Below are 26,973 nucleotides of genomic sequence, written 5' to 3'. Positions count from 1 at the left end.
GCATGGGGAAACATTTACCATGTAATATGCAGTATAAAAAGCAGGCTTAAAACAGTAGCTACCTCTGGTTATCCATGAACACTTTAGAAAATAAACATTGTTAGCAATACACAAAATTGCCAAAAACAGTTCTTTCTGAGTGATGGGATTACGGTTGACTTCGATTTTGTTGAATTTCTCACTTAAATTTCATTGTATCCCATTATAAATGTCCTTAATTTTTCATGCCGTTCCCCTATCCCAGGGTTTTAATAAGAACAAAAGTTAAACTAATATTTTAAAAGAGATTGATAAATAAGCCCTTCATTTAACATGAGTTTAATTGCCTGACTAACTGTAGAATAACAATATCTGCCTGTGGGAGAAGATGCAAGACTTAAATGGGGTCACCAGGGCGGAAGCATGCAGCAAAACCCCTGGTACGGCTAGAATCGCCTCAATACTAATGCGCTGCGTTTTCCATTTCTAACAGTGAGCGTCATTCCACGGGAGTACTGTTTTTTACGTAACATTAGTTTGGTGAAATAGTAAAATCGTTTCACTGTTTGTGCTCATTGATATGCTGGTCCCAGAGGGAAGAACTGTGATTGGATGGGCCGTCCCTGGTGACTCCAAGGCTCCTTACCCCAGAATGGTTTAGGAGTGGGCACTGTGCTGGCCAAGCGAGGTCAGGGGGACTGCGCCCGGAGCGGGAAAGGATTTCTTACCCACGTGGAAGGGCGGACAGCCACCAGGGAGCTTGTGTGTTGTGATCTGTACTTGCTAACTTTCAGGGGGATGGTGATGCCCAGAGCTGCCGCATCCACCTCGAGGCCAGGAAACCACAGGCCTGGGGACGAGGCGCCTGGTTCTTGCTGACTCGGAGCTGCTCGCCTTTTTGCATGCTTAGAGTGAACCGTGTCACAGCCAGGATGCAGGCCCTGCTGGTCAGATGTGTATCCTAGGCAGCCAGCAGCATTGCAGGTGCCACACCTGTGGAACGTGACAGCTGGTTCCCTAAAATGAATAGAAACGTGTGTGTGTGTGTGTGTGTGTGTGTGTGTGTGTAGAAATCTGCATATGTACTTTTCTAAACATGTGTGATGCCACAATTTTCTCAACAAACGTTTTTCTTTCTTTACATGAGTCGCTAAATTGGCAAAGTAATGCCATTTAACGTTGATACAGATTCACTGCTCTAAGTTACTGTAGACATCGAGCCAAATGGATGTGGGAGAGTCCGAGAACCTTAAACACATACACCGGGAGTTACAGCCGTGTGAGCACCTGTCAAGGGGAATGTCCTCGGCGAAGACAGCACACCAGCCGGGCTCCTCATCATGCTGAGTTTGCCTGGACACCGAAGGCCGACACTGACAGTTTCGTTTCGCTGGGTTTCTGTAAACGTGTTAGGTGTTTACGCTCTGGTAATATAGCAGTCTAGAGTAAACATTAGGCTGCTCTGAACTTCGTGTGTGTGCATTGTATGTGTAATCTAAAGCAAGTTTCGCTGCTCCGGGTAGGAAATGTTACGAATGGTAGTTACACTCCTCACCCGTCTGAGTAAGTGCTGTGGAAACACGGAAACATTCAGGGCGTGTGCTGTTTATACTGCAGCCGAAATATGAGTTTATTTTCATTTAGGTGGTAAGAGACAGAATAGCGAATGAGAAGTGTTGGAAGAGGCTTTGTGGGAATATTTTGTTTTCAGAACTATACAAGGTTCTAAATTTATTTCTAGCAAGTGTTAGGGATGTCATGAACCCAAGTTGTAGGATGATGGAATATAAAGTTTCCACGAAAAATGAAATTGTTTGTTGTTATTTAAAGATAGTTCCCTTCTCCCTCCCTCCCTGCTTTTCTCCCTTCTTCTCTCTCTCTTCTTGGTGAGTCAGGGACCACCCCTTCTCCATCGAGAAATCCCAAGGGAAAGAAAGACGTGGGTGCTGAGGTGTAATGCTGGGATGGCACAGACTGTCTTGGGATCCTGAGGCCGTCACACACGGTAGTGACTTTGCTGACGTGGCGGGGTTGGGCCTGAGACCTTGTGTCCGCCGCATCTCCACTCCCTGGGCAGCGGTGGGAGCAGGCCTGCAGCCAGGGATGCCCCGTGCCCCCAGTGCTGAGGAGAGAGCCCGTGATGCCAGCGACTGGCCCATGAACATACTCAGCTGGTGCAGGCTCTTCTAGGGCGCACTGGGTTTCTATTAATACAATGTATAGTCTCTCTATCTGAAATCTTCACCACTGGATAGTAAAATTTCAGTTTTGTAGTTATTAAAATTAAGTGGAGTCTTAAACAAACAGAGAAGAGAGGTTGCAGAAGGTAGGGGTCAGGTTAGTCTGTTCTGGGAATTACCCAACTTTCACAGAGCAAGCACAAATGATGCACAAAGGAGGGTCCCCTGTGCACACACGCTGCGCCATTTGTCATTTGTTTCATTCACGCACTGGCTCGACCTGGCAACAGCCCCAGGAGGTATGCAGTGTGCCCACCTTCCGGGCAGGATAAGCTGCTTCCAGAGGAGGAGCCGGCTCTGACGGCCTCTGATGGTGGTGACCGGGGCGGGGAGGGCTTCCGTGATATTTGCCAGGGGCTCTCTGTGTGTTCGTACGTTCTCACCGATCCTCTGTGGGTGACCTCGCAAGGGCTCCTGGTATTGCCTTTTCTTTAGAGAAGCACATCACAGGGATGCTTCTCAAGCCAAACTCTCAAAATGGGGATTTCTTTCCCAAACAACGGAAAGGGGCAGAGAGACATTCCTGAAGTGAAGGGCCACAGTTGGGAGGAGAGGGAAAGAAGTTACGGGTGCGCTTCGTCCTGAGGCAGAGGGGGGGCTGCAGAGCCTCGAGCTTGGCCGAGGCAGGGCAGGTGGTTGACGGGCGCCTAGGATGCGCAGTGCATTAGCGAGTGAAGTGGTCACAGCCAGCACCTCTTTAACTTTACAATCTTGGGCTCCTGAGTGAAATTTACCTTCTACTTTCCTAAAGGAAACCACTGAAAACACTATTCATGGCGGCATTATACTGCATTGAGCCTTTCCTAAGTACTTGTCAGGGTCTGTGACAGCATCTCATTTAATTCCAACACGGTCTGATGGGGCAGGTGCTATGATTATTTTCATTTCACCGAAAAGGAGCTTGAAATGCAGAGTAGTTAATAACTGGCCCGTGATCCCCCTGCTGGTGATATGAGGGGTTGGAATTTGGAATTAGGGTTGGGATTTATTTATTTTTATTTTTTTGGTTAATCCTCACCTGAAGATTTATTTTTTTCTTTTTTTTTTTTAGAGAGAGTGGAAGGGAGGAAGTGGCGGGGGGAGAGAAACATTGATGTGACATTGATTGGTTGCCTCCCAAAAGTGCCCCCACCAGAGCCACAGATCAAACCTGTGACCCAGGTAGGTGTTCTTGACGGGTAATTGAACCCAAGACCCTTCGGTATGTGGGCTGATGCTCTAACCACTGAGCACTCCTGCCAGGGTGTAGGGTTGTGATTTAAAGATGTCTGTTGCTTCCTATGAACTGTTCAGTTAGATTCTAAAATATCTCAAAAGATATTTGTGCCACATGTGATGTGGTACATGAGGAAATGGGATGTTTTTCCCTTTGTGCTTTTACAGACTCAGAGCCCCAGTCCTCCTGGCAGGCGTGGTTCCAGCTCAGGCACCACCTGCCCCCAGGTGCACGGCATGAAATTGTATCTCACAATCATTTCTCGGTGTGCTGGGAACAGCGAGAGGACCAGCTGTGTTTCTCATAACAGATTAGGCACAAGTCATGTATGAGGTTTTTCTTTAACTCCTGAAAGGCCAGGCAGTGGGGTAATGTGATAAAAGAAAACAAAATTGAATAAGCTGGTGAGAAGGGAGATAAATGTTGCCAGGACGCATCGAATCTGGCCCAGTTGCTGCCGTTGGTGTTTCTGTTGGGCTAATAGCGCTTAATGGTGGTTGAGTGATACCAGTGTGCCGAGAGCCAGCGCATCATATGGCCAGCACCGCACGGTTTCAGACACTCCAGTGACCCCATCTGCAGAGTCTAACCCCCAGGGCTTGCAGCCTCATTGGCTGTCGTTGGAAGGCCTGGCCCAGGCCACAGGATGGACCACTGTGGTTTCAGGGCGATGGTGCGGAGTGAAAGAAAACATGTGTGTTCACCTGTTCCCGTGTTATCCACGTTAACGCCCAAGGTGGACTCGGGATTACCCAGTGATTCCCGCAGAGCCCTGGCCCTCACGCCAGGCACACGCATGCTGTCAGTGCTTCTTTGGAAATGCGGCTTAGACAAGGGCACCTATGACCCAGGTGGCAAACATGGACCGCTCTGCCTTCGCGACTCCAGTTTATCTCAGTCATAGCCCAGGTCGCATCCTCACTGCCTCAGACGCGGGAGGAGATCCATGGGCTTCACCTCTGGTTTGAATCTCTCCACGGAAGTGGCCCTCAGCCTCTGTGTGGAGTCCTCTGGGGCAGGGCGCGGGGTCCCCTTAGACTCTCCCTTCTGTTATCCGATGGGCTCATCCTTAGAAGTGCTGCCTCATTCAGGCACATTCTGCCTTCTACGCATGCTCCTCATGGGGCGATGGAACCAAAGAATGAGCCTGTCTCTCTTCACACGCGTGAAGACCGAGGGTGTCTTTTCACGGGCCGATCACCTCGGAGGTAAATGAATGGCCTCACAGTGCCTTGTCCGAGGGCAGGGCTTCGCACCGCAGCGTCCTGGTCGCTAGGAGTGCAGGACTCACTCACAGACTCTGAAGCCTCCTCCTTCGTCAATGACTCATCTTTACCAAGTCACCTCTCAATTTTATGAGAAGGGTATCAAAGTACCTACCTTAGACGTTTCTGGAAAGAATGAAAGGAGGTAAATAATTAGTGCTTAAAAATTGATAGCGAGCCCCGCCCTCTCCCATCTCTTACCGGTGGCGGAGTCTGGTTGAGACACATGGCACCTCGCAAGGGGGAGGAAAAGAAGGAAGAACAGGTCATCAGCCTGGGACCTCAGGTGGCTGAAGGAGAAAATGTATTTGGGGTCTGCCACATCTTTGCATCCTTCAATGACACTTTTGTCCACGTCACTGATGTTTATGGCCAGGAAACCATCTGCCGTGTGACTGGTGGGATGAAGGTAAAGGCTGACTGAGATGCGTGCTCTCCGTACGATGCCATGTAGGCTGCCCAGGATGTGGCCCAGAGGTGCCAGGAGCTGGGCATCGCTGCTCTTCACATCAAACTTTGGGCCACAGGTAGAAATAGGACCAAGACTCCTGGACCAGGGGCCCAGTCAGCTCTAAGAGCCCCTGCCCGCTCGGGAATGAAGGTCTGTTGGATTGAGGATGTCACTCCCATCCCCTCCGGCAGCACCCGCAGGAAGGGGGGTTGCCGTGGTCGCCCTCTGTGAACGGGACTCCTCAAATTATTGTTTTCTCTTAATAAATTGCCTTAGTGTCCACCAAAAAAAATGATAGCCATCCAGACCAGGACTGTTCTAGCCTTTATGCAGCATATTAACTGATCCTCCCAGCTTTATATTGTTCATGATGTGCCATTATGTGCCATTATCTAACTTTAGCAAAAAAAAAAGAAAAAAGAAAAGGCACTCAATTGGCCCGAATCATTCTTCATGAATCCACATTGGCCCTAAGCGATCACTGTTGTTTTTTATATGCTCACAAATCACTATTTTTTTCCTGGATCATAGATCCCATCCTCTTCCCCTTGTTGCAAACCACACTATACTCAGTTATCTTCAGAGTTCTTTTTTTTTAATTTAATATATTTTATTGATTTTTTACAGAGAGGAAGGGACAGGGATAGTTAGAAACATCGATGAGAGAGAAACATAGATCAGCTGCCTCCTGCACACCCCCTAGTGGGGATATGCCCACAACCAAGGTACATGCCCTTGATCGGAATTGAACCTGGGACCCTTCAGTCCGCAGGCCGATGGTCTATCCACTGAGCCAAACCGGTTAGGGCTCTTCAGAGTTCTTTTGGTCTTTCCCATTCTCCTTCTCCTCCAGGTTTGTGGAACATTCTCTAATCTGCAAACCCTCTGGCTACTTGGATGTGTTATTTCTTGGACAGCAGACCTGAGTTTTAAAGGTTTGACATGTGTGGTTTCCTTGTACCAAATTTCTTTCCCACCTCCCAACAGAACATGGAATTAGAGAGGAGTAGGCAAAATAATATTCTCTTTCACATCTGTTACTGTAATTCATAGGAAATTACAGAAAATGTCCTTGCTAGATTCAGTAGAACATAAGGGACTCCTTTGGAAACTCATACTTTTAGCACAATTTCAGCTCTTTCTGGAAATTTATGCATTTTTCTATATTGTTCTTATAGGTCATTACTGCTAATCATTACTGCTAAACAGTTTTCCTCTTTAAAAATCATCCCTCACCCTGTAGCTGGATTGGCACTTGGAATGCATTCTGTTTTGCCTTTGGGATTACTTGTGATTGCATGACTGGGACTTGCCTTTTGAGAGGGTTCCGCATCTCTTGGGTCACTTTCCCTTTGTTAGAGGAAGCAGCTCTCTAAAAACAGCGATATTTCCATAGCCTTACATTGCATGATTTTGTTAGGTCGTGTTTCTTTTAAAAGCCTTCCTGATCAGATTAACTTGTTTGGGGCTATGCAAGCTTTTCTAGGTATTCTTGGTATATTAGTTACTTAATCTATAAAAGGGAACAAAAATGTACCTACCTCCAAGGCTGTAAGAATTAAATGGATTTTGTCATTCACCCATAATTGGGAATGACAAAATAGCCAGAACAGTGCTGGGCATATGTTCTATGAATGTTGGCTACTGTTGCTGTAGTTATCATCATCATCATCATCATCATCATCATCATCATCTTCATTAAAAAGGCAAATTTTATTTTCCAACAAAAAATAGACCCTGCTCTTCCATACCATGTGCAGCCAAATGTTCCTTCTCCAGGTGCTCTCTCATCTCATCCTAAGTCATCATTGTCACTTTCATGACGAGCTGATCCTTCATTCATGTGATATGACCAAGGGGAATATCTTACGCAGGGTGGCTGGAGAAGGACTCTTTGAGGAGGCGGCATTTGAGAAAGTTCTGAGGTCAAGACAATGTTTGCAAAAATGCATTCTAGACAAGGAGGACGAGCATGTGCCGCGAGCTTGATGTGGGGTTCTGTTTGTCCTGTCTGGAAGGCAGGGCCATGGGGACAGAACAACAGCCCAGGAGTTCTGAGAGCAAGCCAGTGTGAGGTTACGGCAAGTATTTTGAATTTATTCTGTGAGAGATGGAAAACAGCCGGAAATAGCCAAGTCGGGGTGTAGTTAGTTGTCTTGTGTAGAAAACAGACAATGGAGGGGCAGGAGTGGAAGCCAGGAGAGCAGGTAAGCTCTCGCAGTGGCCGGGTGAAAGGTGCCTGCGCAGGAACTGGAGCGGGAGCAGAGAAGTGCAGATGAGATGTTCTGATTTGAAAGGTATTTCCGAATGGTGTCCACAATAAAGATTGCTAAGGAGCGGGGAGGGACAGAGGGATTAGGGAAAGAGAGCAATCTAGTGTGAATAGAGAGAGCTTTGTCTGTTTGTTTTCTTTAAGCTGTCCCACTGGAGGAGAAGAGGTTGGTAGTGAGGAAGTCAGTCAATTTGGTGTGGGACTTACTACATTTGAGATTCCTGTTAGACTTCCAATAGGGTATGTGTTCCTAGGAAAAGTAGCACCATTTGAAGCATTTTCTAGTTTCCATTGCTACCCGTGTCATATCTGACCTATTTTTGGGAAGACATGAATTATTTAGGGAAAACATTAAACATTTAAGCAAAACAAGCAATAGATTTGGTTTTAGAATTCTTGCTTGCTTACTCTAAGAATTGCAGAGGACCTGCATCCACTATCTAAAAGGAGAGAGTAGCTTCTGATATGCATGCTGATTAGGAGAAAAAGTAATGTATCATGGTATGTGGTGGTGTCTTCTCTGGCGGAGACTGAAACAGTGGAAGATGATGGAATTGCAGGTTATTATATGCTCAATGATTGAGTCTTAGGAAATAATAGGGGCACATCCCACTGACTGGTTAAAATTTAAAAGTATATGTGTGTTTTGTTAGTCCATTTACATAATTATTTTTATATGTGAGAGAAGTGCTATCTTAATGACATTATGAAACTGAGTATCAACTGGGTAAAAGAAAAAGGGGAGATTTGTAATAAAACTATTTCTAAAGGAACTGATGTTAAGGAAACTGCTGTTTTAAATTTTTTTCAGCTGAAAGTACTCAGATTAACTGGATAACTGTGTAGATGAACTCTTTTTGACTCTAAATGTGGAACTGAATTGTACAGAATTACATCTTGCTTTGTGGAACTAACCTTAACAGTTACTATTTTTTTAATAGTGGAGCTCACAGTTTGTATATCAAAATTCAAATTCCTCAATACTCTTCTTCCAAAAATTTCAGAAGTTGGGGTTTAGAAGTGTCATTTTCAGTATCCGAGATTGCACCTTAAGGCACTCTGATTTGAAAGCTAGGACAATTAGATGACTTTCAAAGAACAAAAGGAATAAATATGCCTAATTGTGTTTATCATTAGGTTTGTCTTTACCAGATGCTTTAGAAACACAGGCCCTCTTTAATTTGTTGATGCTTAGATGCAAGATGTAGATAATCTTCATTAACATACTGATCACAGCTCGCCTGATTCCCAAGTGTCCTCCTGATTACTTGATAAGAATTTTCCCTCAGATTTGCTTTGAGAAGACCTCTAAGTTGTTTCAGTTTTATATAGGTACTAGTGGCCTGGTGCACGAAATTCGTGCACGGGGGGTGGGGGGTGTTCCTCAGCCCGGTCTGCACCCTCTCCAATCTGGGACCCCTCAGTGGATGTCCTACTGCTGGTTTACGGGGATCGGACCTAAACTGACAGTCAGACATCCCTCTCACAATCCGGGACTGCTGGCTCCAGCCACTCACCTGCCTGCCTGCCTGATTGCCCCTAACCACTCTGCCTGCCAGCCTGCTCGCCCCCAACTGCCCCATGCTGCTGGCCTACTCGCCCCCAAATGCCCCCCCGCCATCCAGATCACCCCCAACTGCCCCCCGTGCCAGCCTGCTCACCCCCAACTGCCCCCCCTGATGGCCTGCTCGCCCACACCTCCCCTCCCCACTGGCCTGCTCACCCCCAATTGCCCCCTGCTGGCCTGCTCACTCCAAACTCCCCCCCTCCCCCCCGCTGTCCTGATCACCTCCAACTGACCCCCATTGACAGCCTGCTCAGCCCCAACTGGCCCCCCTGCTGCTCTGCTTATCCCCAACAGCCCCTGCTGTCCCATCCTGGCCTCATCACCACCCCCCCCCCCCCCCGGCCGATGACCCAAGATCCCAGCCCCTCCTTTCTCTCTCTCTCTCTCTCTCTCTCTCTCTCTCTCTCTCTCTCTCTCTCTCTCTTTTTTTTTTTTCAGCACCTCCTTGAGCGGAGGCCAGGCCCACTGGAAGCAAGTATCTAGGATTTATTTATCTTCTATAATTGAAACTTTGTAGCCTTGAGTGGAGGCCAGGGCTGTCCAGGGCGGGAAGCTTGGCTTCCTCCATCGCCGGGAGCAATCCAAGCCTCCTGCTCAGCTCCAGCGCCATGGCTGCCGCCATTTTTGTTGGGATTTATTTATCTTCTATAATTGAAACTTTGTAGCCTTGAGCGGAGTCTAGGGCCAGCCAGGGCAGGCGAGTAGCTTGGCTTCTTCCATTGCCAGGGCAACCCAAGCCTCCTGCTTGCTCCAGCTCTGTGGCCGGCTGCCATCTTGATTGGGTTAATTTGCATACTCGCTCCTTATTGGCTGGTGGGTGTGGCTTATGGGTGTAGCAGAGTGATGGTTAATTTGCATGTTTCTCTTTTATTAGTGTAGATATGGAGTTCATCTTAAGGATATGCCCCTGAGCTGTAGGGATACTTCAGTTATGCATTGCTAATATAGAAAATATCTTTCTCAGATGTCATCATGTGATAATTCCACCACGGTTATCATAGTGAATATTTCAGTAATTTTATCTTTGGGCCAGGACTACACATTTTTTTTTCTGGGAAGACACAATGAGATTTAAATGAGCCAAGTAGTTGGAAGCAAGGTGAGGAATGTTTATACTTTTCACACATCACTTCCTAATATTCAGCAGTAGATATTAAAAATACTGCATCCACTTCCCTAGCAAGACATCTTATAGAGTTAATTGGGTGGATTTGGAGGTCTGAGTTCTGGATCTGATTTTGTTAGAAGTTTATTCACTGACTTTATACAAGGTATTTCTTCTTTCTAGAGATCATTTCCCAGCTCTGTCTGATTATGGGGTTAAATGAATTATCTTTGATGTCTCTATCATGCCAAACCATTTTTGTTTTTCTTTGTGTGGGAATGGGGAGAAGTGGGCACATTAAGCTCAAACTAGAAATTCGCGGATGAAAAAGGAGAGACCTTAAATCTGTAATCCCAGTAGCAGGGGTCAGACCATTGGTGGTTAAGACACTTAATGAGTCCATATTGTGCTGTCAGCCACTGACCACTAAAACTAAGTCCCAGTGTTGGCTTGAAAGGATGTTATCCGAGTCATTTTTGTCATCATGATGAGGAGGGAGGTGGTGCTGATGGTGGTGGGAGTGATGGGGTGATCGAGGTGATGGGAGGAGTAGAAGTTTCCTAGGGCAGCTGTGATGGGCGGCTTAAAGCAATAGAAATCTTCACACTGGGCGGCTTAAAGCAATAGAAATCACACACTGGGCGGCTTAAAGCAATAGAAATCTTCTTTCAGGTACTGGAGTCCAGAAGTCTGAGGTCAAGGTCTTGGTGGGTCAAGGTCAAGGTCTGAGGCTCTAGAGTAGAATCCTTCCATGCCTCCTCTGGCTTCTGGTGGTTGCCAGCCATCCTTGGCATCCCTTCAATCTCTGCCTCCTTCTCCCTTGTGTGTCTGTTTGTGTGTCCAGATTTTCCTCTCCTGATAAAGACAGCAATCATATTGGTTTTAGGGCCCATCTTACTTCAGTCAATATGCCTTCATCCTGATTATATCTGGAAAGATGTAAATAAAGTCACATTCCTGGGTTTCAAGTGTACATGATTTTTTTGGAGGGACACTGTTCAACCCAGTACATGGGTGGTGGTAACGGTGATAGTGGGGGTGAGAGGATGACGATGGTCACAGTGATGATGTGGTAAGGTTGTGATGGTGGTGAGATGGTGGCTAAAGCAAGATGACCACCTGAAATAGTTTTTTTGGGTTGTTTCACTGTAGGCAAGTACTTCTTAGCACATTCCCATGACCAGGGTGAACTGAAGAGGGTCTGGTTCCTTATACTCTCTTGAAGCCTTCCATCTGCCTTGAGATGAGGCAATTTCCAGAATACTGGCATAGTAAAGAGAGATTAGCCACTCAGGTATGATTAGCACAGTTGTTTTCAACTATGAAAGCTAAAAGAATGCAAGTACTAGAAATGTCGGGGAGAGGATAAAAAGATTAATAGACTTAACACAAAATAAGCAAGAGAAAAGTACAAGCTATCCTGACCACATCCCAAGGAATGCCGCATCTCCACTGCAGGTCCCGGTTCACTGATCACTGCTCGGGGTGGGTGGGCGGTTGCTGAGCTCACTCCCCCAAAGGCTCACGAGGCAGAGTTCTCGCACATTCAGAGGACGAGGCTCTGGCTCCCTCACCCAGAGATTGTTCAGTGTTTTACCTGCTCCATTTGAGTCCTTTAGCCCAGGCTTTCATCCCACAGGGTATGCACTCAGCTGTAGCAAAAACGCTCATTGCACATTGATCCAAATTTGGCTCCAAACCTGTGAACAGTTTTTGGCACACGCGTTACTACAGTGTAAGAAGAATAGCCTGTTGGCAAAATCTTAAAGGTTCTTTGAGAAGTGAGGAGAGGGAGAAGCTAGTTGTATCCACATGATACCAATTCAGACTCTTCTCTCTCTAGGAATGAAGGCAGGGTTTGAGTCTACAAAGCAATTTCAGTTTCTTAGGAACAGTAATATTTAAATCTGAGGCACACAGCTTCTAATCAAAATATGAGAGAGATCTGTTTTCTTGTGATGAGAACTTTCAAGAGCTAATCTCTTAGCAATCTTTAAATATATGACACAGTATCATTAACTATAGTCACCATGCTGTACATTACATCCCAGGTCTTATTTACTTTATAACTGGAAGTATGTTCCTTTTGATCACCTTCAGCCATGTTGCCTATCCCCAAACCCCTCCTTGGCAACCACCAATCTGATGTTTTATCTATGAGTGTGGTTTTCGTTTGTTTCATTTTATTGTTAGATTCCACATCAATGTCATCTTACGGTATTTATCTTTCTCTGTCTGTCCCATATTTCACTTAGCATAATGCCCTCAAGATCCACCCACACATTCTATATCTACATCAACTATATCTATGTCTATATCTATGTCTATACCTATATCTATATATCTATATCTATATCATCTATATCTATATCTATATCTATATCTATATCTATATCTATATCTATATCTATATCTATCTATATGTAGATATATCACATTTTCTTTATCCATCCACCCATCTATTGATGGATGTTTAGGTTGCTTCCATGTCTTGGTCATTGTAAATGATGCTGTGGCAATAAACATGGAGGTGCATGTATCTTTTTGCATTAGTGTTTCATGTCTTTTTCTTAGTTCTCATAAAGTTTTTACATGGTCTGTCATTGCATTGTTCAGTGGCCCTAAAATTGTATCTGTTTTTCCATGCTCAGAAACATATGTTGTAAGCATGATCTTTGCAATATGTCATTAAAAAGCCCCCTTTCTGGAATTTTACAAAATATCTAAACTGCTTTTCAGGTGAATAAATGAATACTTTTCTGCACTGATAGCTTTCTTAATTAGCATTTTTAGTGTCAAAACCTCACTCTAAAATCCTGAAGGGGAGGACATTTGATGGTTGTGGCAGGTGATAACCTATGAGTCACCCACTCTTTCCCACCCCATAATCTGCTCCGCTTGCTGTTTGCCTACCGGACACCAAGTGAAATAGACTATACTAGTATGTTCTCCAGCTCTAGCTTCCAATGAAGGGCAAAAACAGACAAACAAACAAACAAACAAACAAAAAACACACAGAAAAACAACCCACCAAAACACAGAGCGAGAAGGTATTGGAAAGGCCAGCAAAGCAAATCCCTTCAACTGGTAACTTGAGAGTAGCCCTTGCAGCCTGGAGTCCTGAGTACTCAATGATTTTCCAAGAAAAAGCACTTGAGCGTATTGGATCAACACTCATTTTTAACCTTAATTAAACAAGTATTAAACATAACCTGTGGAAAGCCATAAAATATTCCACTTTGAGTATTTATTAAATTTAGTGATAACAGTTCTTAGACCAAAATACAAACACCTGGTGTTGCCTGTTCGTCTGAGAAGCATGCACGCCCTGCCCTGCGTGGCACTGAGCTGCCCCACTGTGGGCATGAATGCCACGCATGCTCGATGCTCTGGGAGGTGAGAGCTGCTGAATGATTATTTTGATAAACACCTTCTTAGAATGAGTTACATTTCCCCCTAACATTTATACTTCAGGCAAAGCCAGGTTAATCAGTGGAATTTATCCTCAGAATGAATGTAAATTTGTGTCAGCAGTTATTTCTTAAAAAGTGCTTTTTATTTGGTCACCAATATGATGATAGCCGTTTCTTTCCCATTGATTTGATTGATGCCAATGTGTTGTGTAGGGGCTTCACTGCCTTGGCTATATCGGCAAAGCCTCAGAGATACTTTGGCATTTGACTAAAAGTTGCAGAGTATCTCAGTTATGGAAGTGGAGAGTTCATGTCTTTTTGAGCTAAGAATGGATATTAACATGGGATTTTCAGGTAAAGCACTACACAGATGTAAAGCCCGCTGCTGAGCGTGTCCTGGGAGTGCAAGGAACTATGCCTGCCCCTCCCCTCAGTGCTCAGGAATGAGTCCCCCAGGACACCGCCACTTTCCTCAGCTGTGGCCAGGAGACACTGGTACCCTAGGGCATCTCACTTTTGAGGGTTGGGCGGGTGAGGATGGGTGTGGCAGAGTCTCTTTGCTGCTCTTATTCGGGGTGCTGGTTTTTGTGTGTGTTTCATGCCCTTGCACAGAGTTGCTTTTTCTGGGACGAGATTATCAGGTGGGACATTTCCTCCTCAGCTACTAATTGTTGCTCCTATTATTGTTAAAACCATCCCTTTCACTCCTTTTACTTCCGTCGACCCCCTCCCCTGACCTCTGAAGAAGCTCCTGCACAGGGCAATGGCCACACAGTGATCCCTGAATTACTTGCCATGACATTGGATACCCAATTTAGGGAGAACCTAAGCAACTGCTCAAGTAAATATGTTTTCTTGAAAAAACAAAAACAAACAAAAACAAAAACCCAAATGTTGGTTATTGCTTATTTTAGAGTTGCCATTATGCTTTTGAAATGTACTGTGAGAATAATATATGTTAATTACCAAAGATTAGAAAGTGCAGGTAAACAAAACATAGAAAAAATCTCAAAAATCTTATTCACTAGGAAAAAAACCATCATTATTAAAATCTCAGGACAATGCTTTCCAGATACTTTTCTTTTTTCTTTCCTCAGCTTTTCCTTGTTCTTTTTGTATTTTCTTGCAGGGTTTGGATGGGGTATATGAATATGTGAGTGTATTTGGGTGCATGCCAGTGCCTTTTTACATGCAGAGTATTACTTGGCACTGACTGCTCTGAAACCTGCTTCATTCATGTTTTATGGGGTGGGGGGAGCAGAGTGCTATTAGAGAGCATGTGCTAGAATGGGTGAGCACGGAAATCTTTTTTGATGAGTGAAGCTTATGAATGTGGAGAAGAATATTGCAGCTAGGGATAATAAAAGGTGAGAAGGGTTTTGTGTGGGAGGCAACCTCAGCTTACTCTTATATCCGAAAGAACCATGGGCTGAAGCACTGAACCTGGGAGGACAAGATACAAGTTTGGCAGGGATCCGGTCAACCAGGTGCCTTCCAGGCCAGGCTCCTTGAACTTGATGCATTGTTACTCTCTTCCCCTGGTCAATATTGTGGTGTTCAGAGCCTGGTCATGGGAGTCGGATAAATCTGTAGTCCAGCTAATGAATGTGTCCAAGTCTTAATTTCCAAATCTTTAAAACGGAGGTGCTTATAGGCACTGCCTGATGGGGTCATTGGGAGGGGAAGTCAGATAAAAGTGGACAAAGCATTCAAGAGCCTGGCACCATATTGAATCAGTTTTATGATTGGGTTTATTCCGGGTGCTCTGAGAGAACCACTAAGGGCTTGATCAGGGAAGGTTATTTCGCAGAAGCTATTATGGAGCTTCAAGTAATGAAGCAATGGAATGAAGCCTGCCGCTGTCTTCCTCACTCCTTTGGAATGATGATCCAGGGCGCTCCCTCTGCCGGGGTCCTCATGCAAGCCAAGTTCAATTAGTAGCTTTTAATATATTAAGGGCAGAACTGTGGCTGATCCAAGTCCTTCTAATCTAGCACCTTGCTCAGCACTTAAGAAGCAATAGATGGTCAGTGAGCCCATATAGAATGCATGATCAGCAATCAAGGCCTCCATGAACTTCATCCTCTCCTTTTCCAGGAAGGAGACCACATTTTTACTCTGTGTATATGGAAAAATTGAAGCAGGCTTTAAGCATATTTAAAGTATATTGTGCCTTTAAAAAGGAGGTTGAAAAGGTATAAGATTACATGACTCCATGTGCCAAGACTGTCTAAGGTGACATCACAACCACTTTTCCCTCCTTCTGAGTGCAGCATGGACGACTAAAAACATCGAAGGTCACCTCTGCATATACATCAATAATGGCCATTTCCTCTGGTTTGTGAAACTATAATTATTTAAATACTGTTTATATTTTATGATGAACATGTGTTACTTTTATAACGAGAAAAATAAATAAGAAAATGCTCAACAAATAATAGCCATTAATTTTTTCCCCACACAGCTCTTCATGCAACTGCAAATTCATATATTGCATTTACAACCCCTAGGACGCAGCCCACACGTTCTTTTAGAATTTTAAAAATCAAATCCACTGAGTCTTTCAGATATTGAAGTCTCAACACTGAAGTGAGTATCTGAGGGGGATCGTTTAAAAATACACAGTTTGCTCTCAAGAGACTTGAATTTTGCTTCTTGCTTTAGTCCTTTCCTCGGTATAAATTCTTGGGTCCCGTCATTTGTGAAACTGGGAAAACAATACCTCCCGCAGGTAATTTTTAGGTTATATCCAATGGTTCAAATTAGATGTGAATGGACTTGAAGCTCTCAACACAAACACCAGCTGCTGTTTTCTGCTACCGTTTGTTATTGTAGTATCCTGTGAAGGCCGCAGGCTTTATTTTTATCTAAGATCACTTGGGCAAATATTTTATGCTGGGATAATATATCATTTATTAAAACAGTTTATTCTTCATGAATTGCCTATTCTCTTTAGAAATTAGATATTAAAATACGTGATTTTGGGGACTGCACTGGGATATGAGCTACACTGCTCCCCTGTAAAGAAATCTTGCTCATATTTTAAGCATCGGTCCGATCTGAGTATCTTTGCTTTTCCATCCTCAAATGAGCAGGTGCCCATTCCAGATTAGGCTGTACCTGGTGCTCAGTGCTGAACCTAGGAGGGGTTTCTCTGCTTAAGGCTGGTCAGCTGGCTTGGAGAGGCTGCATTTTTGACCATACAAAATTACAGAAAAGTATGGGTCATAGGTGACTGTAAAAGAAATGAAATAGCTGTTGAGCAGTTAGGAACTTCTTTCTTTCAAGTTTTTTTGAAATGGATCAACCATCCTCTAGATATCTCTTAATTTTATCTCTTCACCAAAACCCACGATATCAAATAATGTTTGAAAATTTCTTTGGTGCTCAACTATGGAAATGTGTTGAATCTGGAAGTAGTAAGGAGCTACTTGACACTGTTAAATATGGAGTTTTGGGCTCTCTTACTGGTCAGTGAATGGGGGAGACTACTGCATTAGCTGCCTGCTCGAAACCCCCCTTCCCCAGTCCTGTGATCCCTGGAATTTGTCCAGCGCCTCCCGCTTGAGAGAGCACATTTATTTATTCCTTCTGCCTGCCCAGGGACTGGACAGACCTGTGGTAGTTGCTCTGTGCTCTGGACATCTGGGCAACCAGAGGAGCTTTGAGATTCCAGGAAATGCCTATTCCTTGCTCTCAGGCCTCTGTGTCTCCATTAGGATGAGAGACTCCCTCAGCTCAGCGCTGCCCAGTAGGAGTATGTGAGCCACATGTGTGACTCAAGGTTTTCCGGAAGTCATGTTAGAAAAGTAAAAGGGAACCGGTGAACTCAATTTCAATGATATATCTAATATAACTGAATGTAGCTAAAATAATATTTCAACATGTAATCCATACAGAAGTTCTGAATGGAATATTTTACATTTATTTTGTGTACTGAGTAGTCAAAATCTGGTGTGTAATTTACCCTTATAGCACATCTCAAATCAGATGAGTCGCATTTCAAGTGCTCATTAGCCACATGTGGGCTGGTGGCTATCATGTTGTACAGCATGGGTGTAGTATATTCCTTACCAACCCGGTGCATAGGGGAAAGTGCCAGTTCCCTGTGACAGCTTTTTCCACTCAGTAAATAGTTATCAGGCAACTAATATTTGTATAATTTACCATGTGTTGGTTATGTAACCATAGAACTTAAATTTCAGTTAATGCATTAATTTATAAAAAAGATAATAGGCAATATAAACAAAATGAAGTTTCTGTATATCTGTTACTTGCTGAATCAGATGGATATGGGTGTTCAAAAACTTGAATGGTAGCTTGGGATCCCCCAGTTGAAATCATAGGCTATGTGAAATAGAAAACACTGGCTTTGGGGGGCTCTGGGTAGCATCACAAAGCATTAGTCATTTTCCAAAAGCAGGTGAAGTCAAGGTAGAGCATGAACCTATGGGACTTCCCTTGAAGAGACATAGTGTACTGTTTAGATGTTAGTCAGAAAACTAATATGTGGACGGAAGTCAGCCATGAGCACAAACTCGAGTACAGGGGCGGGCATTGCCATTGGCAGGCGACAGTTTGGATTTGAGGTGAGGAAGGCAGACTAGCAATGCATCATAATAATACTGTCTTTACCAAGTGTTTACCTATGTTAGTGAACATTCTAAGAGTTTTATGTACTTAAAAAATTTTATATCCATTGTTGAAAGTATTATAGATGTCCCCCTTTTCTCCTGGTGATCCCTTCACTCCGTACCCACCCCACATCCTCAGCCCTACCGTACTCTGGTCTGTGTCCATGGGTTATGCATATCTGCATATAAGTTCTTTGGTAAATCTCTCCCCACCCCCTTCCCTCTGAGTTTTATAGATCTGTTCCATGCTCCAGGTCTCTGGGTCTGTTTTGTTCTTCAGTTTATTTTGTTCATTATATTCCACATATCAATGAGATCATGTGGAACTTGTCTTTCTCTGGCTGGCTAATTTTGCTTGGCTTAATACTCTCCAGGTCCACACATGCTGTCTCAAATGGTAAGAGATCCCTTTTTTTTTACAGCTGCATAGTATTCCACAGTGTAAATGTACCACAGCTTTTTTTATCCATTCATCTACTGGTGTGTACTTGGGCTGTTTCCAGATCTTACCTATTGTAAATAGTGCTGCTGTGAACATAGCGATGTATATATTCTTTTTTGATTGGTGTTTCAGGATTCTTAGTATATATTCCTGGAAGTGGGATCACTGGGTGAAATGGCAGTCCCCTCTTTAATTTTTGAGGAAACTCCATACTGTTTTCCATAATGACTGCACCAGTCTGCATTCCCACCAGCAGTGTACTAAGGTTCTCTTTTCTCCACATCCTCACCAGCACTTTTAATTTGTTGATTTGTTGACAAAATATCACCAAGTAGGCACTATTATTCCATTTAATGGATGAGGAATAGAAATACAGAAATGTTAGGCACTATTATTCCATTTAATGGATGAGGAATAGAAATACAGAAATGTTAAGATGTGGGCCAAAGTCTGCATGGACATTAAGTGGAGAAACCAAGACTTTGTCCCATTTCTAACCAAAGCTAAAACTTACTTTTTCAGGCTACATTGTTCTTCAGATTAGACAGTACCATGGCTCAAAACACAGATAACTAGTCACAATTATAAACACGTACCTGGATTAATGGAGAAGATTGATTATTTGTTGTCTGATTTTAGTCAGGTTAGATTGAAATTCAATTATTAAGTGCACTTAAATCATTTAATTTATTCAAGAACCTATTTAGATGCTACTTTATATAAAGAGTCCTACTTCAGACCCTTCATTTGGAATTCATGTCTTCTTCCTCTGATCTCCCTAAACAATTTACACATCTCATGGTGCATAATAACCTTCTCCTTTGATTGTAGTTATAGACAAACATGTTTTATCTGACTTTCCTCTCCAGCCCCTACATGTGCCTTATATAAAGGAGCTGCTCAGATATGTGTCAAGTGGATGAGCTAAATGGCTAGATGGACAGACAGATAAATGAATGATGAAATTAATAAATGAATGAAAATAACAAATGAATAAATAAATGAATATATTTTGCCTCCTTCAAAATAAGAGAACTGTTTTTTGTATAAATTATCATCAAAGTAGATTTGGGGTAAAACCCTTTGATTATGATGACAATGTGCAATAACTGTTGTAAGGAGAGGGCTGATTTTTAGTACTCAAAGAGTCATGTACCTGAAGCATTAAAAATTCATAGTATGGCCCTGGCTGGTTTGGCTTGGTGGGTAGGGCGTCGGCCTGCGGACTGAAGGGTCTCAGGTTTGATTCTGGTCAAGGGCACCTGCCCAGGTTGTGGGCTTGATCCAGTAGGGAACATGCATGAGGCAGCCAATCTGATTCTCTCTCATCATTGATGTTTCTATCTCTCTCTTCTCCCTTCCTCTCTGAAATCAATAAAGATATATTTTTTTAAAAAGATTCATAGTATGCATGCAATGGTTATTATCTACCACATAAGGTAGTTTTCCTTCAGTTTCACAGTGCTGGCTTCACACATTGTAGAAAACATCTTTTCCCATGACCCCTTCCAAGCTGTACCTTGTCAGGGATAAGACCAAGAGCTTAGGATACTGCAGAAATCACTGTGAGCTTTCAGCAGGAAAACCAGTTTTCATAGCCCGTTGTTTTCAGGGAACATGGACACTGTTAACCTTTTTCACACAGTTTAGAGAAAGTTATACAGTGATGATGTTTAGCCCGATGGAAGACCTTGGGTTGATCTTGAAGGAGAACTTTTACTGTAATGTACATTATCTTTGTTATCCAAATGCATATGCCATACTAAGGAATCAGAATGGAGCTGTGGCTTGAGTGGAAAAGAAATAGTTCTATCATACTCAAATGTACTTTGTACATCATTGTAATGTTTACAGAGTGGTTATGTAAAAGTGTGGCCCACCAGTCCCTGCTGCTGAAAATGGGTTCATTCATTCACTCATAGGCTATCTATCCATCTATCTAATTTTCCCTTATCTTCTTTCAGAAAAGATTTAGGTTGACCCATGCATTTGTTGTATTTGGGATGTTTCTTTATAGATCAAGAGCTAGAGTTTCCCAGTGAATTGGTTTAAAGAACAGCAGTCCTCTGCTTCAGAAGTGAATTCAGTTATGATAGAGCTCTTGGTTTTGTTTTTTTTTTTATAGTATATGGACAAAGTAAAACACAAATATAAATTTGTGACAGCATTTTGGATTTCTCACATAAGGCAGTCCTACTTTTGATTATGTACAAAGAAATGCAAGACCATTTTTTTTTTCTGTTACTCTGTATTTTCTGGATTTTTGGTTTGTAAATGATATTTCATATGCTCTGATTTAGCAGTTAGTAATGAAGCTTAAAGATAACCTATTTGTGGCATGTATTTCTTTTCATTTATATCATTAAAAAGTTATTTTAGTTTTTTGTTTTGTGGTGTTTAAAAAAATCTTTATTGTTGAGAGTATTGCAGATGTCCCCTCATTTTCCCCCATTGCTCCCCCCTCCACCTAGTTCCCATTCTGACCCCAACCTTCTGTTGAGAAATCAGCTGGCAATCATATAGATGCTCCCTGTAAGTAACTAACTGCTTTTCTCGTGCTGCTTTTAAGATCCTTTCTTTGTCTTTAACCCTTGGCATTTTTATTGTGATGTGTCTGGGTGTGGGCCACTTTGGATTCCTCTTGTTTTGGACTCTCTGCAGTTCCTGGGCTTGTAAGTCTATTTCTTTCATCGGGTAGGGGAAATTTTCTGTTATTATTTTTCAAATGGGTTTTCAATATCTTGCCCTCTCTCTTCTCCTTCTGGCACCCCCATAATGCAAAAGTTGTTTTGTCGGAAGTTGTCCCAGAGGCTCCTTACAATAACTGTCTTCATATTTTTGGATTCTTTTTTATTTTACTCTTCTAATTGTGTGTTTTTGCTTCTTCATGTTTCAAATTGTTGATTTGATTATCAGAATCCTCTATTCTACTGTTGGATCCCTGTAAATTATTTTTTATTCAGTTAGTGTATAGTTAATTCCTGACTGGTCCTTTTTCATGTCTTTGACATTCTCAATAAGAGAATGAAAGTCCCACTAACTCCCCTGCTGCTCTCATTAATTCTCTTTAAGCTCTCAAGATCCTTATAGCCATTGTTTTGAACTCTGTATTCAGTAGTTTGCTTGCTTCCATTTTTTTCATTTGTAACATGTTTCTTTGTTTCCCCATTTTGGCTGCTTCCCTGTGTTTGTTTCTATGTATTTGGTAGAGCTGTTATGTCCCCTGGAATTGATAGAGTGGCCTTGTGTAGTAGGTGTCCTGTAGGGCCCAGTGGCTCAGTCTCTCCAGTCACCTGGGCTGGGCACCCATGTGGGCTGTGTGCTCTGTCTTGTTCTAGGTGAGCCCTGATTGCTGTTGGCATCACTGGGAGAAATTGACCTCCAGGCCAATTGGCTGTGAGGACCAGCAGCAAATACAGTGGAAGGGTTGCTGTGCAGGAGACCACCCTTATGGGGCAGGGCTTGCTCCAGTAGGGCTTTGGTGCTCACTGAGTCTGGCCCTTGAGTGTGTTGCTCCTGGATGCAGAGTTGTAATCTGGTATGGTCTGAAGCTGTCCACTGGCTGCACAGTTGTAATCTGGTATGGTCTGAAGCTGTCCACTGGCTGCACTGGCTCTGGGGCCTCCTGGGAGTGCAAAGTCAGCCTTTGCAGATGGCTATTCCTTATATTGGGCTAGGAAGTGCCCAGATTAGTCCCAGCTGTGAAGCTAGGCAGGCCAGTGCTAGTGTGGGGTCTTGGGCCTTTTATTGATAGGTTTGAGGCACAGTGACTCCAGCTGCTGCTTGTTTCAGAAATTTTATCGAAGTGTGAAGCCTGATACAGGACAGGCCATTCATATGGAAAAGCAGTTGCAAACACCTTGGGTGGGGCTGCAAATATGATGGGGCGGAGTCTCAGGGAATCACCAGTGCAGAGTGAACAGTGTGGCCCATGCTGATGGAAATTCAGATATGGCTGCCAGTCAGCTCTGCCATGGGGGAGGTTGTTTTAAATTCAGTCAAAGGAAGAGGCTTAAGGCTAACAAAGACTTGCTGATAGGGTTGTGTTCTTTTATTTTACTAATGAAGGACCATCAATTTTCCTTGCATTTTACCTGCTGCTAATGGTTTCCTTGACTTTGCTCATGCTTCTGTATTTCTCACACAGCATCTAACTGACTAAGAGCAGTGAATGGAGTCATTGCCTTTTCCTGTCAAGCAAGTTGTAGAATGCATCTGGTACTTAACAACCCATTGCTTTTTTTAATTTATTTTATCCCATTAACTATTACTACATCATAACAAAAAAATGCTGTTTTGATTCAATTATAGGATAGTCCTCCTATTCCTATGGTATTTTGAGGCTGTAAATGTGAGAAATAATTTACTCTTCATTGACTAGCTATTTATTAAATCCATGTTTGACTCAGTGGAGAATTTTTATGGAAGGGGCTTGGCCTAGAACTTCATATATAAGGGGTTATGGCACTTACTAAGCTATGGGGTGGGTCACAGGACTGAGAAAAGTGTTGAGTCAGCAATAGATGTGAGGATGTGTGTGAGCTTTGAAAGCCAGATGGACTGTGGCTCTAAAACCAGGTGTTGATACTGAATCTGTCCCTTAAACCTCTGATTTTATCGAATTTGTGAAGGCAGAGATACCACTTACTTGAAGGCTCATCAGGACCGGCATTAACATATGAGGCAAGTAGCACATATTAGGAATTCTTAAGTAATGTGGGCTGGTGTTATTGTCGTCGTCGTCATCATCATCATCATCATCATCATCATCGTCAAATAGGACTTGTTGCTTCTATTAACTTCACTATCGTTGGGGAAAATAAGGTAGTATGGGAATATGCGTTGTATTAAAGATGGGGTGGTCCAGCTGGTGCGGCTCAGTGGTTGAGTATTGACCTTTGAATCAGATCATGGTTCGATTCGAGGTCAGGGCACATGCCTGGTTTGTGGGCTCGGTCCCAAGTAGGTCGTGTGCAGGAGGCAGCCAGTCAGTGATTCTATCTCATCATTGATGTTTCTATCTCTCTCCCTCTCCCTCCCTCTCTAAAATCATTAAAAATATGGGGGTAGGCCCAGCCAGTGTGGTTCAGTGGTTGAGCATTGACCCATGAACCAAGAGGTCACCAGTTTGGTTCCCTGTCGGGGCACATGCCCCAGTTGTGGCCTTGATCTCTCATTGATATTTCTATTTCCCTATCTCTCTTCTTTTCTCTCTCTCTCAAATCAACAAAGACATATTTAAAAAGATGGGGTGGGATTCTTTTGCAGTATTAGTTTTATTGCCAATGTAAATTTGGTGAATGATCAGCATCCCTATCTCTTAATGGAGGGACACTGATGTTGAAAATTGGGAAGAATTTAGGGCAGCAGAACCAAGGTAACTGAAAGACTTAGGAGCCAGGCAAAATGTGACTCACGAGAACATCCAGAGGTGCCCCACAGATTCGGTCTGAGTTGGGAGAAGACAGAGGCAGCCAGGGCTGGGCACAGCCGTTCAGGGCAACGTGCAGGAAACTGTGTTCCACTCCCCACAGGGCCTTCTTTAGAGGTTTCCTTCTTGATTTGCTTTTCTTTTACCACCACTGCTGGACACAATAGACAAAGACAGGCCTGTGTGAAAAATTAAATATCAGTAAAAATAACATTGTAAGACGCGCCTCAAGGAATGAGGAATATCAAGCTCTAAAAGTTGGTGGAATTGAAGAACCTGAGGCATAGAGGATGCTGCTGTCAGAAAGGCCCTTTGATTCAGCTTCTGTAGAGTTGGGCAGTGTGTCCTGGGAGAAAGGAGAGCTGTGAGAGCTGAGATCTTACTACCACCTGCATTGCCTGCCTCTGCTTGGCCGACCAGACTGGAAATCTTGTCACTCCCCAACCCTGGCACCCTGGACCAGAAAGAAAAGGGAAGAGAGGCTCACAATGGTTGACTTAATTTCTGAAGAATGCTTTGCTGCTTGCCACCCTCCATCTACCTCCTGCCACACAGTGTACACCCCCCAGTCCTGTTCCTCCAAACCATGAATCACTGGGCACCTGGTTTAATAAACATTCTAATCCATTTTTTTTACAATAAATATTTTGTGACATTTATTTGTTATGAACTTTTAGTTTTCAAACTTTTCTCCCCTCAAACACATGCATATCTAATCCAGAAAATTTTGAAACAAAGTGAAATTCAAAGAATCTGCAATTATGCCAACCCCCAAATGCTAACTGCAATGATTATTTTTACATGAACTTCCAAATTTACAATATTATGAGTAATATTGTGACATCAGTAAGAAGACATTCATCATAATTTGTGAAACAGGAGATCATTTATTTTTAGTCTGTTTTATCCACTTAGGATTTTATGAACATCTTTCCTTCTCACATATACTTTAATAACACCCCCTTTTCAAGGATAATTTTAGGAGTATATATTTTGTGGTTAAATGGCAGTCACATTTTTCACCTTTTTGATATGCATTGTCAAATTGCCTTGAGAATATTTGTATCAATTTATCTCAGACGGGAATATATGAGCTTGTTCCTTCTTGGACCCCTAGCCAACAGTGAGACATGCCATAAAAAAAGAAAATTAAAATTAAAACATTGCTACTTAGATGGAGGAAAATGGAATTTTATTTACCATGCTATTTTTCCAACTTAATTGCTAATGTTTTAATTTGTTCATTTGTTTGTCTTTTCTATTATTTATATACTAGAGGCCCGATGCACGAAGATTTGTGCAAGAATGGGCCTTTCCTTCCCCTGGCTGCTGGCACCGCCTTCGCTCTGGCCGGAGCTGCCTTTTTGCTCCGCCGAGAGCTGCCTTTCCGCCTTCCCACGCTGCCCAGAGGCCTGGAGTGGCTGGGCGGTGCGGAATGCCTGCTTCCCACCCCACCCCCAGCCACTTGGCACCTGTGTATGCAAATTAACCTGCCATCTTTGTTTGGTTAATTTGCATACTCACTCCTGATTGGCTGGTGGGCGTCACTAAGGTACAGTCAATTTGGATCTTACTCTTTTATTAGTGTAGATATTTTCTTAATTGTGATTTGTTTACTCATATGTGCTCATATTGTTTTGAAAGCATTTCTTATTTGATTTGATACATGCAGTATATATATTATGATATATATTAATCTATATTTCAATATATTAAGAGTAATAACTCATCTCTGCTACATACCTACTTTTGGTTCAGATACTCTTTTTTTTAATATTTAGATTTTCCCCCTTGTTCAGTATTTTAGTTTTTCTTTCCTGTGCAATTTATGGCTTACTAACAGAGATGTCTCCCACTCCCTAATTACTCAAATATAGATCTGTATTTTTGCCTGGTATGTTTATGATTTCATTTTTTACATTTAAAGTCTAATGTTTGTCAAATTACTTTTGATGAGAATAAAGAATTCAGAAGAAAACAATTTTGACTGTTTATTAATATCTAGTCTGTTTTATTGTTATGCTAGAGGCCCGATGCATGAAATTCATGCATGGGTAGGGTCCCTAGGCCTGGCCGGTGATCAGGGCCAATCTGTGGGCTGGGCAATTGGGGGGTGGTGCTTGTCCACTTGCTGGCTGGTCCCGCCCACCGATTGCCCCGCCGCTGTCACTGGTGGTCTCCCTCGGGAGGTGACCGGTGCGGTGATCAGGGGGGCTGCGCTGGCCAGCTCGCCAGCCGGCCCCACCCCCCACCACTGCCCACTCACCGGCCCTGCCCCCTGCTGCCTCTGGTCGCCTCACTCTGCGGGGCGACCAGTGGGGCGATTGGGGGGGCCCCCGCTGGCACTCGCCTTGGCTGGCCTGGGGCCTGCGGGCTGGGGCAGCTCCTGCGTTGAGCGTCTGCCCTGGTGGTCAGGGCGCATCACGCCAACCAGTCGTTCCACTGGTAGTTCCGCAGTTTGGTCGATTTGCATATTAGGCTTTTATTATTTAGGATTATTTAGGATTCCTTGTTAGCACACTATCAGTAAGATGAATTTTCAATATCTAGTAATCCACACTATTTTTTAAAATGCTCTGTTTTGACTTTTCCATATGAAATTTATTTGTTAAAACTTCAATATCAATTCTAGTGGCACTTTGAGTGGAGGTGATATTTTTATAAATTTGAGGACTGTGTCTTTGCAATGTTAGGGCTCACCATATTGTAGTTCTGTATATTCAAGTCCTCTTTTCTACCCTTTAGTAAAAATGTTTTTTCCTCCAATTAATAAATCCTTATGTAATACATTCCTAAGTGTTTATTTATATATCTTTGTCTCATTTAAATTTAAATGGAATGCCACATATATTAAACTATCCAGTGTAATATTAGGAAAATGCTTATTATTGTTATTTTATATCAATATTTTAAATATATTTTTATTGATTTCATAGAGGAAGGGAGCGGGAGAGAGAG

The 26,973-nt window shown here is 43.2% G+C and overlaps 1 protein-coding gene and 1 pseudogene across 3 annotated transcripts in view; both read left to right on the top strand.

The window, feature by feature from the left end:
* Positions 1–26,973, top strand: part of NRG3 (neuregulin 3) — a 1,064,346-nt gene that overhangs the window by 25,405 nt on the left and 1,011,968 nt on the right. The window lies entirely within an intron of this gene.
* Positions 4,927–5,382, top strand: LOC103292872 (40S ribosomal protein S14-like; annotated as a pseudogene).

Source organism: Eptesicus fuscus, chromosome 17, assembly GCF_027574615.1.
Source record: "Eptesicus fuscus isolate TK198812 chromosome 17, DD_ASM_mEF_20220401, whole genome shotgun sequence".
Classification (NCBI taxonomy): domain Eukaryota; kingdom Metazoa; phylum Chordata; class Mammalia; order Chiroptera; family Vespertilionidae; genus Eptesicus; species Eptesicus fuscus.
Note: the sequence above shows the minus strand (reverse complement) of the source record. Positions and strands in the feature narration are given on the sequence as shown.